Raw genomic sequence first — 19,677 nt, 5'->3', positions numbered from 1 at the left:
CGGATGAACTCCAAAGGGAACAACCGAATCGGTCGAATCAAAAGAAAGAAAAGGAACCCCAGACCCAAACCCTAATTCCCCACATCTGTTCGGATAAGAGAAAATCAGATCCAAATCAGAGTAGGGGAAAGGGGAAGAAAGGGAAGAGAACCGATTCGGATGGTAGATCCAAAGACAAATCAGAGAAGGGGAAAAGGGGAGGGTCGGATTCCGAACCCTAGATCTAAATCCTTGTTCGGATAAGAGAAAAGCAGACCCAAATCCGAAGAGGGGAAAGGGGATAATCTTGGTGAACTCGAATCAAACAAAAAAAAGAAAAGAAAACATGAATCGGGTTCAACCGAACCCTAACCCTAGATCTCCTTTTCGGGTGAACAAGCGAAAAGAAAAGAAAGAAGATACAAATCAAATCCGAAAGGGAAAAAGAAAGGGAAAAGAATGGAAAGAGACCTCGCCGTGCACCGGGCGAACCGTTTCGCCGGCGAGGGAGAAGAAGACCGAGCCGGGCTCGGCAAAGGGGTCACCGCGGCCAGGCCACTCGACGGCGACGCGCTCACCCGCTAGGGAGCGCGCATGCCGGCGAGGGGGCCGGCGGCGGTGCCATGGACGCTTTCGCTCGCTCGGTTGTGTTCGGCTGAGAAGAGAGAGCAAGGTAGAGAGAGGAGAGAGCGGCGAAGAAGAGAGAGAGAGAGCAACGAAAGGAATGAACACTAGGGTTTGCTGACCGCGGCCGAAGGGGGCTTTTATTCGGCCGAGATGAACGGATGGCCGTCGGATGAGATCTGACGGCGATGGCAGCAAGGGCTGGCTTTCAGCCCAGGCGGGTGCGTGCGCCAGGCCGAATTCCCGGCCCAGGCCTAGGTTGCGGCCTGGGCGTGGGGGAGAGCGCGGGAAGCGCCCACGCGGCCGTGGGCCGTGGGCCGCCTTGCCGTTTTGGGCCGAAAGAACAGTACATAAAAGAATGAGTTTTTCCTTTTTTTCCTATCTCCAGCAAATATTTATTTCTGGAAAATGAAAAATAGCTCAAAAATAAAAATAGAAAAAGTAATTTTTCCCCGTGGGTAAAATTCAAGAAATTGAGCATACGTTTTCCTCTGCTAAAGAAAAAGTATATTCTCTAGTGATTTTGAACCGACGTGTTATTTAACTGGAGAAAAAGAAAGTTTTTCCAGTAAATGTTTATTTCCTGGAAATTGATTAATAGATTAAAGAAAATAGGAAAAACAATTTTCCCTGTGGGTAAAATTCAAGGAAAAGAGAATTTTCTACAGCTAAAGAAAATGTTGATTCTCTAGTTATTTTGAACCAATATGGTATTTAATTGGAGAAAAAGAGTTTTGATAAAATTATGATATTGTTATTTTCTAACCAACGTTGTTAATAACAATATCGTAATGTTAATGATTTATGCATTAATTTTACTTCTGCCCAACGGTGATGTAGAATTATTGTATAAGAAAAGTTGATAATTTTAATGATTTATGCATTAATTCTATTTCTGCCCAACGGTGATGTAGAATTAGTGTGTAAGAACAGTTGTGAAAGTTAAAGATTTATGCATTAATTCTATTTCTGCCCAACGGCGATGTAGAATTAGTGTATAAGAATAATTGTATGTTTTGATTTTGACCAATGTTGGAATCAAGGCATACAAATGGTGTTATTTTTATGTTAAGAAAAGTTTTGACCTGGTTTTCATCTTGTCTAAGGTGGACTGGGTAGTCACCTCACCGTGTTCCACTGAGATTGTGGCACCGGTAAGGGAGACAAAAAGAGAATGATGCCACTTAGGCAACTAAAGAAAGGGATTTTGAATCCCAAAAGATATCCTATGGCTTTTGAGCATAGGAAGTATGTCACTGCAAATAAGAAATGTTTGGCTGTGATAAAGAACATGATTGAACCTGCAATTGTGGGCTCAATCCCAGAATGTGACATGGTCACCGAGTACCTCAATAGAATAAAGAGTCAGTTCACTGGCTCTTCAAAGACATATGCCACTTAGCTGATAAAGTAGCTGGTCACAGAGTGTTAATCTGGAAAAGGTGACATAAGAGAGCTCACGATGCGTTGTCAAAATTATGGCACTGTCGTTTAGGCCATATTTCGAGGGGGAGAATAGAAAGACAAGTTAAGAATGATATTTTTCCTCCATTAGAGCTCTCAGATTAAGTTCAATGCAGGGAATGCATAAAAGAAAAGCATATAAAGAAGATTAAGAAAGATGACAAACGAAGCGTAGGAATTTTACAGATTATTCACACAGATATCTGTGATCAGCTTTCCTGTAAAGAGTGTGGATGGTTATGATTCGTTCATAACATTCACATATGAGTACTCCCATTATGGCTATATTTATCCAATCAAAGAAAGAAAAGATGTACTAGATAAATTCAAGATATTAAAGATTAAGATAGTCAGGTCTGACCGTGGGGGAGTACTACGGTCGGCATACCCTAAAAGAATGACATAGTAGCCTAGTATTCTATACTGGGTGAACCTCAGCAGAATAGAGTAGCTAAAAGAATCAATCGTACCCTAATGGATATGGTGGACAGTATGATAAATTACTCCACCTTACAGTTGAGCCTAAGGATGGAGGCGTTAAAAACCCCATTCATATTCTCAAAAGAGTACCAAGTAAATCGGTGCCCAAAACACTGTATGAGTTGTGGACAGAAAGTGTACCCTCACTAAACCACTTGCGTGTGTGTGGGGGAGCCCTACTGAGGCTAAAGTATTTAACCCAAACATTGGGAAGTTAGATCCCAAAATAGTAAGGTGTCATTTCATTAGCAACACAGAAAAGTCAAAAGGTTTTCGTTTTTCACTGTCTAGAGAGACATACAAAGTTTGTGGAAATGAGACACGTTGTTTTCCTAGAGGATGAAAAGATGAGGGGGAGCAAGGTAGCTCGAGAAATTGTCCTTGAAGTGAAGCGGGTGTATGCGTCCACTCCAATGATTCATGAGCCATTTTTCTCACTACCTGCTATAGCTGCACCGACAGTGCTAGATACTGTGGTGCCAGCACCTGTTGTTATCCCACCTGTGGTAATAATGAATGACAATGAGGAACCTGTTCCTCAGGATCCTATAGAACCTATTGCCACACATGAGGGGGAGCAACAACAGCCTCAAACAAAAGTTGTGCCAAATGTGGAGGCCCCTAGAAGGTCTCAAAGAGTTAGAAAATAAGCTATTTTTGCTGATTATAAAGTGTATAACACTAAGGAATTTCAAATGGAGGATGATCCCACCTCATTTGAAGAAGCCATGAGAAGTGATCATTCATCAAAGTGGCTTGAGGCCATAGAAGATGAAATGAAATCGATGAATTTCAATAAAGTTTGGGTTTAGGAAATAATTCCTAAAGGAGTCAAAACAGTAGGTTATAAATGGGTCTATAAGATTAAACATGACTCTCAAGGGAATATAGAGACATATAAAGTGTGACTTATGGCAAAAGGCTTTATGCAAAGAGAAAGGATTGATTACAATGAGACCTTTTCTTTAGTCTCATATAAAGTTTCCTTCAGAATCATAATGATATTAGTGGCACATTACGATTGAGAATTACATCAGATGGATGTAAAGACAGCATTTCTCAACGGAGACTTGGAGGAAAATGTTTACATGGCACAACCGAAAGGTTTTGTCATGAAAGGAAAAGAATGAATGGGATGCCGCCTAAAGAAATCCATTTATGGATTAAAGCAAGCTTCAAGACAGTGGTACTTGAAGTTTGATCAGTCAATAAAGAATTTTGAGGTTTTAAAGATAATGTAGAGGGCGATTGTGTCAATACAAAGTTTAAGAATGGGAAGTTTATCTTCCTTGTCCTATATGTGGTTGATATCTTACTTGCTAGCAGTGATGTCAGTCTACTACAGGAGACAAAGAAGTTTTGTCCTCAAAACTTGATATGAAAGATCTTGGTGAAGTCTCGTTCGTTCTAGGGATCGAGATTCACCGAGATATAATCAAAGGGGTATTAGGACTGTCACAAAAGGCATACATATAAAAAATCTTAAAGAAATTCAATATGCACAAATGTAGTTTCTCACCTGCTCCTATAGGCAAGGGCGACAGATATGGGGATTTTCAATGCCCTAGGAACCAATATGAGCTCAATCAAATGAAAGTGGTTACATATGCTTCAGCTGTCGGAAGCTTGCAACATGCTCAAGTATGTACGCGCCCTGACTTGGCATTTGTTACCGGATTTTACTTGGCAGATTCCAGAGCAATTCTGGAATAGAACACTAAAATTAGTAAAGAAAGTCTTGCATTATTTGCAAGGAACGAAAGGCCTCATGATGACATATAGAAGATCTGATTCACTCCACATGGTGGGATATTCAGATTCTGATTATGCGAGAGTGAATGCATATCTAGACGTGGATTTTCTATCATCTCGCAAAGGGGAGCTATTTCATGGAAAAGCTCAATACGAACCATCAGTACATCGTCCATAATGTATGACAGTTTGTAGCGTGTTATGAGGCAACGGGCAGGTGAACTAACTAACGAAGTTCATACCCGGTTTGAAGGTGGTTGACGACATTTATAGACCACTTAAAGTTATACTACGATTATAATCTGGCAGTACAGTATGCTCACAACATAAGTCAAGTGGTGCTGCCAAACACATTGACATAGAGTATTATGTTGTGAAAGATAAAGTCCGGGATCAAGTCATAAGTCTTGAGCATATAAGTACAGAAAAGATGCTCGGGGATCCGCTTACAAAAGTCTTACCACCCAACATGTTCAGAGGACATGGTGTTCAGAGAACATGTAGCTAGCATGGGTTTAAGGGAAAGCCTATAAAATTCCTGGACAAAAGAAGGCCCAAAGATAAGTATCTATTTCAGAACAGAGTAGTAAGTTGTAGCTGTTAAGTCTATCGGCAATGGACCGTGACGATGAGACATGCTCTATGAGCTAATCTGTAATGGAATGAACAAAAGTAAATGATATAAAAGTAAAAGATGGAATGAGATCAAGGGGAAGAATGTTAGTTGATCTCCACCAATAGGCCCAACGGCCTATTGGGCCCTTGCCTCTGCTCCCTGATCGGGGAAGTCCAACCCTAACTGGTTGGTAGGCCCCTGTCGCACAGCACATACAAATAGAGAAGGTGGGGATCAGGGCTCGTTGGACGAGGTTGACCGGAGCCGCCACACCCACCAAAAGCTAACCCTAATCCGATCTAAAGGTCGTGCTGCCAGCGACGGGATGTGCCCTGCCACCGTCGTCGGCACACTACAGGGTCACCATCGGACCGCCGTCTCTCCACTAGCGCCACTGGACTTCACCGCCACCGCGCTGGGCGTCTTCTACATGACGGCATCGGCGTCTACGCTTGCCGATGCGCTGAACAGAGAAGGTGAGGAGCCTTCCCACCTCTACGGGTTACACAGAGGTACGAATCTACGTTCATAACAAGGCGTTCTGACATCCGGAAACTAGTTCATTCAATCTCAGAGCCAATCTACCTGATAGCACCTTTGTTATGATCTTGGCTAGACTGTTAATGAGACTCATGGGCCGGAAATCTGTAACCATGGTCGCTCCTTCTTTCTTTGGCAGCAAAATGATATTGGCCTCGTTAATCAGTTCCCTGCGCCTGGTCCTAAGGGAGTGGAAGGCATGAAGAGCTTGCATCAGATCCTCTCCGATCACGTCCCAACACTTATATAATAGACCAACAAATCCGTCCGGGCCGGGTGATTTTTCCGCTGGTAAGTGCATGACGACCTTTTTTATTTCTTCCGCCTCAAATGGTGCTTCCAGGTCGGTCAGGTCATGTGGTTGATATCCGAGATTTGTCCAGTTTAGGCTGAGGGATCTCTCTTGTGTTTTGCCCAATAGGTTTACGAAGTGATCGTATATTATTTCTTCTTTTTGCTGGTGGTTGTTGGTCGTTGTTCCATTTACGGTGGTTACTGGTTAGCTTTCTTCTTCTGTTGTTAGCATGCAGCATAAACATGCGTGTGCATGCGCCTCCTTTACGTATCCATGTGAACCGGGAGTGTTTCCTTGCAGGGGCTCTCTGAACCGCAGCTAAGCCCACCGATTTCGCTTTTAGATATCGTCGAAATTCTAATTCCTCTGTTGTAAGAGCTCTTTGTTCCTGAGCTGCATCCAAGAAGCGCAGCACCTCGTTGGCAGGGAGCTCCTCCAATCCCTCCGACGGTCAGATGTTCCTACATTTCCCTTTCTCTCTCTCTGTCTCCTACTCCCTCTAAATCTCTAAGTCACTAGTTATCCCAAATAGAAAAAAACTCACCCACTGGATCCACTACTAGATGATTCAAAGTATCTAACAATGGTACCAGAGCCAGTTTTAGTATGTGGATCTGGATCGGGGAAAGAAAAGCAAATCGAACCCTAACCCTAAATGGGGTACGGGAAAAGTGGGGATGAGATTGAAACACGGTTTCAACAAAGAACCCTAACCCTAGCAGTTCGCCACCCTAGGGTGTAGATCTAGAGTTTTCCGAATCAAAAGCAAAGAAAAACGAATGGAAAGAAAGAGTGGAGTTCGAATTCGATTCGGATCCAACAGACCAGAACCCTAACACTACGAAGAAGCACGTGGGGAAAAAGATAAGACTCTAACCCTAGCTGGGTGAAGACGGAAGGGGCTCGGCTTCAAGACCGCTTGATCCGAACCCTAAACCCGTGACCAGATCTCGGGGCAAAGAAAAGAAGAAAGAAAAGAAAGAGAAACGAACTTCGGTTCGGAGAAAATGAAACCCTATCTTCGATCCCCACACTGCAAATCGGTTCAATCCGAACACAAAAGAGAACAAGAATAAAAGAAAAGAGAGAAGAAGGTGATTCAAATCGATTCGAAATTTCACCAAACCCTAACCCTAGAATCCCCAAATCCCAGCAAAGATGAGAACGAACACAGGGTCCTACCTGGGCCTTCATCCTGCCGCCGGCATCGCCACCGTGCGGGAAAAAGACTGCAGCGTCGGCTTTCGCTGGCGTGCGGGAAGACGGCCGAGCTACCCCACCGCGCGGGCTCAGTCTGCAAAGGGCACCACCATGGCTCTCCTCGATGGTGCCGCGCGCGGCTCTAGCCGCACGCGCGCGCCGGCGAGAGGTGCCACGGCGACGCCGCCACCTCCACTTCCTCCTCTGGACGCCATGCGCGACTGCTGGCTACACTCGGCGCGGATGAGAGAGAAGGGGAGGGAAAGAATGAAGCTAGGGTTGAGGGAAGCCGCGGCCGGTGGGGGTTTTGATCCTCCGAGATCGTTGCCTGGCCGTCGGATTCAAATTGACGGCGAGCGTTGCTCCGGGCCGAATAGAGCCCAGGCGGGCAAGTGGAATCCCGGCACAGGCCCAGGTTGTGGCCTGGGCGCGGGGGAGGCGCCGCGAGCGCTACGCGCTGTGTTGCTGGGCCGCGCGGTTTGAGCATGGGCTGCTGAGCGCGCCGGGATTTGCTGGGCCGCAAGCGCGCGTAGTGGTGGGCTACGTGCTGCTGCTGCTTGCGGGCCGCGTGCTGCTGTAGCAGCTGGGCCGCGTGCGTGAGCAGCTGGGCCGCGGGCACTGCTGATGCTGGGCTCAGGGCTACACAGTGCTGGACCGGGCCAGAATGCACAGTGATGATTAAGAATTGTTTTATTATTTTTTTTAGAAGCAAATTTTGATGATTTCGTTCAAAGAATGATTTAAAATCTCTGATAATTTTGCACCAACGTGTTAGAATTTTCAAAGACTAGAAAAGTACAGAAAACTGCTTCTGAAAAGTAGGAAAAGAAATTTTGTCAAGTTTTCGCTGCAAAGTTAAAGGTTTATTGTCTTCTAATTTGAAGAGCAGTTATAGTTATTCAGTAAATAATGAAAAGTTTATCCTCCATTTAAAATTGGAACCAGCTAGAAAATTTTTTAATTGGAGGAATAATCGGTTGATAGTTAAGATAAATTATAACATTGTTATTTTCTGACCAACGTTGATGATAACAATATTATAAGTTTATTTATGAGTTTAAGTTTAAAGCGAAATTATGGTATTGTTATTTTCTGACCAACGTTGATGATAACAATATTATAATTCTATGAGTTTTGTGTTTAAAGTTTAAATCTCTGATGAATTTTGCATCAAAGTGACCAATTTTTCAGAGAAAAGATAAAGATCAAGGAATGCTCTTAAACTAGAGAAATGTATTTTCATGTTTCCGCTGCAATGAAGTTGATTGTCTTCTAATTAAATTCGAACCAACGGAAGAATTTAATTTTGAGGAGCAATTCTATGTTTTCAAGATTATTGAATTTATATACGTTAATTCCATTTCTGCCCAACGGTGATGTGGAATTAATGTAGAAGAATGATGTTTTATTCTATTTCTGCCCAACGGTGATATAGAATAGAATATAAGGTTTTCAAAGTTTAATGAGCATTATTGTTGAATATTTTTCAGATAAAAGACCTACACGCTTTCATTCTTGAAGGTAGAAAGAGAAATGAGCTGGGTACTTGTGACTCAGATGATGAAATACCTAAGGGCAAGTTATGTATGAAAGAATGCTATTGGTTAAGGGACTGTGTTCTCTTTAAAGAATGACTTCAAAAGAAAAGAATTCTAGGATATTGATCCAAGAAAGAGATAGATCAATGAGAGTCTTCATTGAAAAATGTCTTTTATGTACTCTCTGTGGAGAAGAATTTATTTTCAGTTTCACTTATGAGAGTTGTAAAAGTCATATACATGTTTAATTTGACTAACACTGGATTAAACATGTGTGTTAAAGAATATTCGGATTTATTTCTGAATTTGATGATTGAACACGAGCCAATCCTGGCAATTATGTCTGTTCAAGAGAACTATCTCGCATGACGGGAAAAAGTTTGTGATAGTACCCGCATGGCGGGAAAAAGTTTGAGAAAATACCCGCATGACGGGGTAAAGTTGGCATAGTACATATGTTAACCAATCCTGCATGGCGGGAGAGTTTGGCAAAGTACTTATCCCGCATGGCGGGAGAAGGATGTGATGACTCATGTGCTCTAAGTGTATCCCGCACATGAAGAGAAGTTTGAGGTAGCTTTTATGCTATCATAGTATTGACCGTACACTCTGATTGTGTCATGGTCATTAAGTACTCAATGAGTTTAAGAACAAAAGAAAGTTGCATGTGAACCAAAAGAAAAAAGATATGCAAGCATGACTTGCAGAAGTATTGATAATAATAGACTATGTTGAGTTTTGAAGTGTAATGAGAAAAATATACTCCCATACAAATTTTGTTTGCATGATATAATCATGTGGATGAAGTAAGTAATCAAAGTTTCCTCATTCACAAGAGTTCTAAATGTTTCGAAATTGTGGTAGAGAAGTTCATACCACATTTCGAGGGGGAGAAATGTAAGATTAATTAAGAAAGACAATTAAGAAAGATACTTTCCCATACTTCAGATAATGCAATGCATACTATGCATTGAAGGTAAAAGTGATCTATAAAAGATGATTGTGATCGTTGAGGGAGTAAGACGGTCATAATAACGATACCCCTAAAGTAAAGAAATAGCTAAATTCCTGAACCTTTTTATAGTTTCGATAGGAAGATAGCATAGTCAGCTAGTATTTATATTGGATGACGCCATATGAGTTTTTAGCAGATTAAACCCAAAATAAGAAATTTGAAGATACACCATCTTTACAGAAGATGGAGTAATCTGAGGGAGCATGGTATGTAGATACCTAAAGCTTGAATAGAAGTGGGATTACATATCCACTACAGTGTTTAGAGCAACAAATTGCTTAATACATGTTGATATTGTATGACATATACAACACCAGATGTTAGCTCTTAAAGAGGATGAATAAGTAAACAAGGATCTTGTGATACAGGTGGCTGTAGAACAATTGCCTTTTGGCAATGAAGAGTAACAATAGCCCCATATGAAAGAAGTGCCACGAGGATCTAGAAGATCTCAAAGAATAAGAAAATCAGATATTTCTGGTGACTAAGAAGTAAAAGTTAAGAAAGAAATTCAAATAGAGAGTGATTCCACCTCATTTGAAGAAGCCATGAGAGACGTTCACTCGTCTAAATGGCAAGAAGCAAAGGAACATGAAATGAAATTGATAAATACCAACGATGTTTGGGACTAGGAAAAAATTCCTAATAGAGCCAAAACAGTAGGTTATAATGGGTCTACAAGACAAAGCGACTCCAAAGGGAATATAGAAAGATATCCAAAGGGAATATGGAAAGCTATAAAGCGCCACTTGTGGTGAAATAATTTACATAAAGAGAAGGAATAGATTATAATGAGCATGCAAGGATTCTTTTAGAATCATAATGGTATTAGTGGCACATTACGATTTACAGTTACATCAGAAGGATGTAAAGACATATTCCTCAACGAGGATTTATATGGAAATGTTTACATGGTATAACTCAAAAGGTTTTGTCGTGGAAGGAAAAGAACGTAAAGGGATGTTGCCTAAAGAAATCCATTTATGGATTAAAGCAGGCTTCAAGACAGTGGTTCTTGAAGTTTGACAGTACAATAAGAAAGTTTGGGTTTTAAAGAGAATGTAGAGGACAATTGTATTTATGCAAAGTTTAAACAAGGGAAATTTATTTTCCTAATCCTGCATATGGGTAGCACCTTACTCACTAGTAGTGGTGTTAATCTACTGTTGGAGAAGAAGCAGTTCTTGTCCTCAAGTTTCAATGAGAATGATCTTGGTAAAGCATCATTCGTTACAGGAATTGGAACTTACCAAGATAAAAGGAAAAGGGGTATTAGAACTATCTCAAGTATATACTTAGAGAAGATTCTAAAGAAATAAAGTATATATGTGAATAAACCTGCGCCTGTTCCTATAGTCAAGGGTAATAGTTTTCGGAACTTTCAGTGTTCCAAGAATAAATGTGAGATCGATCAAATGGACGTCCTATATGATTCAGCTGTTGGAAGCTTACTGAATGCTTATAAGCAAGAACTTACCCTGACACAGTTTATGTATCCGGGATGGTTTTGGCAGAAGTCCAGTCCAGATATAGATCACTGGAATGGAGTTGAGAATGTTTTGCAATTGTGCAAAGATTTATAGGCCTCATGGTGAGTAAGAAAGAATAAGTACTCTCAAATAGTTGTGGGTATAAATGTTAAATTTTGGCGAGATGTTTAGTGAAACCCACATAGTAGCTAACACTCGCAGTTGGAGTTTTATTGTGGAAAAGCTCCAAAGAAACAGTTATGATGTCATCAAAGATGCATACCCATGGTATAGCTTGTTATGAGACTTAAGGACAGGCGAAGTGGTTAAAAGAACTTACACCCGGAATTGATAATGGTATACAACAGCAATGACCATTTAAGTAGTTCGCTCCTATAACAATGGGTCAAGTGTGCTGCCAAACACATTGACGTTAAAGTTGTACGTTGTGAAGGAGAAAGTCTGGAATCATACTAAAAGTATTGAACATATAAGTAAGAAGCAAGTGCTTGTGGATCCACGTACAAAAGGCTTACCACCCAGTGTGTTTGGAGAACACACAGTCGACATGGGTTTATGGTATAGCCTATGATTTTCGGACAATAAAGGGCCCAAAGTTAAAGAATCTGTTTTAGAACAGAGATGTATATTGTAGCTGTTAAGTCTATCGGCGATTGACCGTGACGATGAAGCATGCTCTATGCACTAATCTGTGATGGAACAAATAAAAGTGAAAAGGATTAAAAAGTTTAAAGTTAAAGTATGAGTTGAGATCAAGGGAGAGAATGTTGGTTTGATCTCCCAACCACAGTGGCCCAACGGCCACTTGGGCCTTGACCTCGCGCCCTGATCGGGGGCGCACAGTCCATCTATGGCTGGCGGGCCCCCGTCACACTGCACATTAAATAGAGGTGGGGTCGGCGGCTCTCAGTACGAGGTTCGCCGTGAGCCGCAAACCCCACCGACAAACCCTAGACCGATCTAAGAGGGCGCGCAGCCAGCGACGGGAAGCTCCGCTGACTCTCGCCGTCGTCACTGCTACGCCGTTCGTCTGCACTTCATCGACGTCTGTGCAACCTCTACTCCACCCGTTGCTGCCCGTGTGCTGCCTCCATCAACGAACCAGCGATGGCCAGCTCAACTGCGACTTCATCCGAAGGCTCAGGTTCAACACCAGCACTTCTACCCTATCTCCCACTCTCTGCTTGTTCTAGTTCATCATGTTCAGCAGCAAACCGTCTAGATCTACCCTGGTCGATCCACAGAATGCAACAATTGCCAGTCGAAGGGCGTTTGCTGTACGAATGAGTTTGACATGCATACGTAGTATGGCGTCTTGAGTATGCACTGGCTGGCTCCAGACTTGTTGTATAGTTTCTAAGAAACCTGGTATGTTCACCGTACCCAATAAGATTCAAAGCGAAAGCCCACATAATTTTGTCTCTCTACGTCGCCTGTCAAAAATAATGGGCAGTGATCTGAGCCCATGGTTGGCAAGGCTTGCAAGTCAAGATTTGGGAAGAGAAGATGCCATTCTGGTGTGCCGAAGAACCTGTCTATCCTTGTGAACGTTGGGTGATCTTGTTCGTTGCTCCAGGTGAAACGCCGTCCACGGAGGTCGATTTCCATTAATTGGATCTCGTCAATTGCCTGCTTGAAACGGTTCATCAGGTTTCTATTGAGCCTATTGTTACTTCTGTCCTCTGCCCTATATATAAAGGTTAAAATCACCAACTATGAGCCATTCCGTGAGAACTTGTCCTTTTAAGCTCTTCAGTTCCCCTAGAAATAGAAGCTTATCGTGGTCATCCTGAGGGCCATAGGCGCATGTGAGTGTCCAAGATTTGTTGTCTGCTTTCATAGTGATTGTTGTGGATACTGTGTGATCGGTGTTGTGGATGTTAAGCATGTCGAAATGGTTCACTGTTGCCGCTATAAGGATGCCTCCTCTTGTGCCAAGGGCTGGTAACGCAGCAAAGTTCTTTGCAAAATTATTCTGCCACGAGTTTAGATGTCCAGTGTGCTATTTTAGTCTCTTGCAGACATACTATCGTTGCGCCGGATGAACGAACTGTGTTCCGTACACTTGCTCTCCTAGCTGCCGCATTAAGCCCACGAACATTCCAACACAACACTTTGCGACATGGATCAGAGGCACACAATTAATAGTAGACTCATGGAAAACATCGACCTGCGGACTACATTGCTTGGTGCAAGGGCCTGATAAAAAGCTGAGAAGTCCCAGGAGACTTGGTTTTTCACAAATGCGTTGCCTCGAGGAGAGCTTGGCGAGCTTCACGGACGTCGGTGCTGGGCATTCTGACCGGTACAAAGCACCGCTGATGTCGCAGGGCCTAATTGCTGGCCCATTTAAAGATACAGACCCGACTGAGTTCAAATTCAGGTTCAATTGTTTTTTTTTTTGGAAACGAACCGGCAGGAGAGCTGCCCGCTATATTAAAAAGAAGGAACGTCCTGACGGACACTGTACAAACTCAGTCAACTTGACTCTGTACACAGCTAGAAAATCAAAAAACACAATTGAAAACTAGGAGAGAAGTTGAAGGAAAGTAGAAAGGTGCTTTGCTCCCGCCAAGATCCACACTCAGCTTCCTCAAGTAAGTGTCTTGCAGGTGACTGAAGAGGCTGAGCTGCAGCGCCTCTTCAAAGCCCACGCCATGGCCCTCCAAGGTGCTATGCAGCGCATTGTGGACTGGGCGGGCGTCCAGCACACCGGAGAGATGGCCTCCTTGCTGAAGTCTCTCATGCAAGACTACATCGACAAAGCTTCGGCGCTAGCTGAGGGGCTTGGGCTGCTTCAAGGCCCCCCAGAAGCTGATATGCTGGACCTGCAGGAGGTAGGGAATGAAGCCCGGTCCAAGCGGCCCCCCAGACAGCTCCGACAGGCCGAGCTCTTCACGCCACGGTCCCAGTGCGTGGCATCTTCGACCGCATCCTCAACACGCTCCCACCGAATGCAGCAGTGGAAGACAACTCCATTGCTGCGGTCGAGAAAGCATTGGCCCGCATCGAGCTCGCTGCAGTGGAGAGCCCCACAATTCAGGGTGACGATGGTGTCGCGACACTCTTCAGCAAGCCGATGGCACCACTGCTCCAACAACCACAGCACGCAGCTGCTGCTACGCCAACACCGGCCTCTGGCGGGGCTAGGCGCCACGGACGCCAGCGTGCCTTCGACATGTCTGCGGTACGGCGAAGTGCTCGCCTGGCCAATGCTCGCCCCATGTCCCAGATGCAGCGTGCTCAGAGAAACCTTTGCCGAAAACTTGGTCTCCTGCATGATGACCTTGAACCTGTGGAAACCGCTTTGCAGGACTACATCGCCATGTTCAATGGCCCGCTGCCGACGGACATCATTGCCGCGCTGACGGAGATGTTCAACCTGGGCACCGAAGAGCCAAATGAAGTTGATGATGCGCTGCTTCGCATGATGGGCGAGGGAGTCGAAGAACTCCGCGACGCAACCATCCTGACTGCAGCAGCCTGACGGTCATTGCAGACTGCACAACTTGCGTCCTAACGCTTAATATGTATCAAGCTACATTGTATCAGAATTTGTACTAGTACTTCGCACATTCCACCGTCGTCGTTCAGGCTGTAGGCTTGATTGCAGACTTGTCGGGCCACCATGATTTGTGTACGCCGAAGACTATTTTTAGTATGCTTCAACTTTGCTTCTCAACCACGGGTGATGCTTCCAGAGTTGTTTTATTGCTCCTGAATGCCTGGAGATGTAGATCAGTCTTCGGCGATCTTTCTCCAATCCTACGAATGTTCCTGCAGGCTGCCATCATGCAGCAATTTGAGGAGTTCACCACCCCTCCATGAGTGCACACAGCATTGATCTCTGGTCCTAGAATGTTCGAGGCCTAAATCAGCAAGCTCGAAGAGACACCGTCCACCAATTAATAGCAGCGACGTCATGCAACATTGCATGCCTACAAGAAACCAAGCTATCCCAAATCTGTCAATATGATGCTTCGTACCTTGGTGGCCATCGCCTGAGTCAGTTTGCTTACAAGCCGGCATCAGGGCCTTCTCAAACGCGTGGAGGCATCATCATACTATGGAACGAATGTCGTGTAAGCTGCACTGACATCACCATCGGAGAATTCCACATCTCGGCGAACGTTCAGCTAAAAAACTCGGACGCCAGCTTCCTGCTTACAGTGGTGTACGGACCATCGCATCGTAGTGCAGACAAGCTACGCTTTCTTGATGAATTAAAAGCGCTAAAGCCAGCGCCAAGCATGCGGTGGCTCATCACGGGCGATTTCAACCTCATCTATAGAGCTGCAGACAAAAACAACAGGAACCTAAGCCCACGCCTAATGCACCACTTCCGTGAGGCGCTAGATGAGTGTGATCTGTCTGAAATTAGCCTTCAGAATAGGAAATTCACTTGGAGCAATGAGAGGCAACGACCCACAATGTCAAGACTCGACCGCTTTTTCTATAACGTAGAATGGGACGCTACCTTCAGCAACCACATCCTGAATGCGTTGTCAACATCACTCTCCGACCATTGCCCTCTGCTGCTATCCAACCAATCGGGACCTAGAAGGCCAAGTTCGTTCAAGTTTGAAAATTATTGGGTCAAACTCCCAGGATTCAAAGATGTAGTCAGGACTGCATGGGATACTCCAACGGACCACCATGAGCCGTTTCATGTCCTGTGCCACAAACTGCATTCTACTTCGCAAAAACTGAAAGCATGGAGCAAGGAAATCAACTCTGACGCCAAAAAACTTTTCTTCATGGCGCAAGAGATCATCCTAAGGCTCGATGTCGCCCAAGAAAATAGAAGTCTCACGGCTGCTGAGCTGCTTCTACGAGCTAAGCTCAAGAAAAGAATTTTGGGGCTAGCAGTGATCGAAAGAGCTAGATGTAAACAAGCATCGAGACTGTCGTCCATCAATCTAGGCGATGCTAACACAAAATATTTTCACCGTAAAGTAAATGCCAGGAGAAGGAAAACCACATCCAAAGATTGCGACACGGCCATGGCTGAGCAATAAACCATGATGACAAAGCTTCTGTAATACAGGACCATTTCTCAAAATTCATGGGACACCCTCCAGCACGGCAGCACGACATCAACTGGGATGAGCTGAACCTGTCATCCCATGATCTTAGTGGACTGGACGCAACATTTACTGAAGAGGAGATAAAACATGCTATCCACCAAATGCCGTTTGACAAAGCACCGGGGCCAGATGGATACACTGGCGCCTTCTTCAGATCATGCTGGGACATCGTCAAGGTTGATATCGTCAATGCGGCGAATGCCTTCCATTCACTACGGACAAACAGTCTTGCACTCCTCAACTCAGCCAACGTGGTTTTGATTCCCAAAAAGGATGGTGCTGAAGCTATTACAGACTTCCGACCTATCAGCCTGATTCATTCCTTCGCCAAGGTACTTGCATTACGGCTAGCGCCCCATATGAGTTCCATTGTCTCCCCAACGCAAAGTGCTTTCATCAAAAGACGAAGCATCCATGACAACTACATGGCCGTCCGCAATGCAATAAGACGCTACCACAATTCTAAGCTGCCAACAATATTCCTCAAGCTCGACATCGCCAAAGCATTTGATTCAGTCAGATGGGAATATCTCCTCACTCTGTTGAATAAGCTTGGATTTCCTAGTCGATGGCAAGACTGGATCGCTGCATTTCTCTTCACCTCTTCGACGAGGTTTCTATTGAATGGCATCCCAAACACGCCTATCAAACATGGCAGAGGGCTTCGTTAAGGCGATCCACTGTCACCTCTATTGTTTGTCATAGCAATGGATCCACTGCAAAAATTGCTTGATCTAGCAACCGAAAAAGGACATTTGTCCAGGCTGAGGGGAAGAACAACTCAAATTAGAGCTTCAATGTAGGCTGACGACACGGCCATTTTTGTCAAGCCAACAAGGGAAGACATCTTAGCTATGGCCGAGCTCCTAACCTTGTTTGGCGAGGCTTCAGGACTGAAAACCAACTTTCAGAAATCCACAATCATCCCTATACGGTGTGAAGGGTTAAATCTAAATGAAATCCTTGCTGGCTCTCCAACGGAAATTTCATGCTTCCCAACCAAATACCTAGGCCTACCGTTAACGCATCAGCGCCTAAGGCGTGTGGACTTCCAGCCTCTGGTAGACAAAACGGTCAGCAAGCTCACTGCTTGGAATGGGCGCCAAATTAACCCAGCAGGTCGCTCGACTCTGGTTAAAGCGGTCCTTACTTCGCAAGCAGTCTACTTCCTCACATCCCTCCGTGCACCAAAAGAGACAATCAAGGACATCGATCGACAGAGGAAGAGGTTCGTGTGGGCAGGCGCCGAGACGCTAACAGGAGGAAAATGCAAGGTCAATTGGCCGAGGTCAGCTAGACCCAAATATTCTGGAGGCTTGGGCATCCTCCATCTAGGGAAGTTTGCAAGGGCATTAAGGTTGAGATGGCTATGGCGACAATGGTCAGCAAGTTTTGATGGTAGTCTTGGGGATGAAACCCCATGTAACACGACCGATCAGCTCCTTTTTGCGGCATCCACAACTTTAACAATAGGAGACGGAAAAAGAGCATTGTTCTGGTCGAGTGCATGGCTAGACGGTCAGCGGCCATGCGACGTAGCGCCGCACCTCTTTGCCATCTCCAGAAGGAAAAATAGAACTCTGCAACAGGCACTCCTTGATAATAATTGGATTCATGACATCAACCTGCAGCATCATAGTTTCTCTGCCTAGCACTTAGCTGAATACACACATCTATGGCAAGCAACTAGGCGCATAATTCTAAGAACGGGCACGCCAGATAATCTTTCCTGGAAATTTGAGGAAAATGGTGAATACACAACATCCTCTGCTTACCATGCCCAGTTTATTGGTGCAACCAAAAACAACTTTGAGGCACTCATTTGGAAACCTTGGGCACCGCCTAAATGCAAATTCTTCAGTTGGCTTGCGATTCAAAACCGAGTTTGGACCGCTGATAGATTGGAAGCTCGGAGGTGGCCAAACCGAGGAACCTGCACACTATGCCGGCTTCATGCGGAGACAGGCCTGCATCTTTTCAGGGACTACAGATTCACGAAGCGCCTCTGGAAGGAAATTGCCACCTGGGCACAAAACTCCAACCTACAACCGAGTGCATGGCCACATAGCGAGACACTTGAGAACTGGTGGACGGCGATGTCAAATGCGCCGAGTACGAGGAGGAAAGGCCTACGTTCGCTCATTATACTAGTTTGCTGGGAAGTTTGGAAGGAGAGGAATTCGAGAGTTTTTGAGCACACAGAGTCCACCAATTTTATGGTTCTTCAGAGAATCAAAGACGTTGTTTTCTGCCTAACATTAGAAAAGTAAAAAACCGCTGAAACGCTTGCTCCCTGGACGCATGTCCCTCGGACCACCTGGGCCTCCATCTCTCCAATTGGTGATGGAGCGATCTTGCTCCTCTTCGTGTTCTTGCGCTTGGCCTGGTTCCCCTGCACTTGATGGCCGTCATCTTTAGGTCGTCAGCGGCTTTGGAAGGTACATATGGTTTTACAACATGATATCTGAACATAGAGTTCCTCTAATGCTAAATACCTTACAGGCAATCCCCTTGTGCTTTGCTTGGACTCTTAATCCAGGAAGCAGGGGGCAAATGCTCCGAGGTTGCTGTTTCAGACCAGCCTTTTTTTTGGCGAAATGTTTCAGACCAGCCTGATGAGGAAGCAGAGAAAGCACCTCTTCTGGTTCAGTGGCCTTAATAGCGAGTTCCGAAGATCTAATGAAAACAGTTAACCCAACCAGATGGAAATCGAAAAGGAATTTTGTTTGTACCATCTGCTAGAACTGATATCCAGGTTAGTGTGTATATACAGAAGAAGCCAGCTGAAAACCTGCAGTGCGTCACTAGTTTCTGCACACAGTTACACAAATTTAGCTCCAGGACAGTACCGAAAACTTCAGTGCATGTCGATGGTAGCATGTGTAGTTGTGGTTGCAGTTGCCATGTTGCATGCCTGGTGATAGTAAAAGTCACTTTTGTATCCATCAGGAGCTCATGTAACATTTTGGCAGTGCTTGATAATGCGTGCGTTGTCAGATGATGTTGAATAGTCCTAAACCAAAAGGTGGAAATTTCAGTTCTCTTTAGAAGTTGTGTACGCAAAGGGAAAAAAAACATTCCCAGTTCCAGATATATTACTATATGCAGTGATCTATCCTCAATGAAGTCTACATGTGCCAATTAGTAGTTTTTTAAAAAAAAAATATATTAGTGGTAGGAGCGCTGCCTTTCATTTAAGGAGAATTAGAAAGCGGAATACATATGTTTGGCGATTACATGAATGCAAATGTTCTCGGTTACTCTTAAGCTACTAAGAACTGAAAGAAACACTACTAGCGAAATTAAAACTACGATACATGAAGCTCAGAGGCTTCCCACATCGCATTGCTCAATAAAACTGGTCTGTGGTCGGAGAATACGGCCGAGGAGATTTGTGCTAGTTTAATAGCTTGTCCTCAGTTCTAATAGCATTGCTAATTCTTTTTTGTAGTGTGGCATCTTTCTCAGGCAAGGTAGCTGCTGACGGAATCAGAGCGACACACAGTGGGGGCAGCACGCCAATAATTGACACTTGTGTGTCTGATCCTATCTGATAATGCTTACCAATTGGCACCTTGTCAGATTCTCAACGTGCCT

The 19,677-nt window shown here is 44.4% G+C and overlaps 1 pseudogene; it reads left to right on the top strand.

Annotated features, from left to right (window-relative positions):
* Positions 1 to 13,236: 13,236 nt before the first annotated feature.
* LOC136499829 (uncharacterized) lies at positions 13,237 to 14,480 on the top strand (annotated as a pseudogene).
* The last annotated feature ends 5,197 nt before the right edge of the window (positions 14,481 to 19,677 follow it).

Source organism: Miscanthus floridulus, chromosome 13, assembly GCF_019320115.1.
Source record: "Miscanthus floridulus cultivar M001 chromosome 13, ASM1932011v1, whole genome shotgun sequence".
NCBI lineage: Eukaryota > Viridiplantae > Streptophyta > Magnoliopsida > Poales > Poaceae > Miscanthus > Miscanthus floridulus.
The sequence above is the reverse complement of the archived record's forward strand: the minus strand, read 5'-3'. Positions and strand labels throughout refer to the sequence as shown.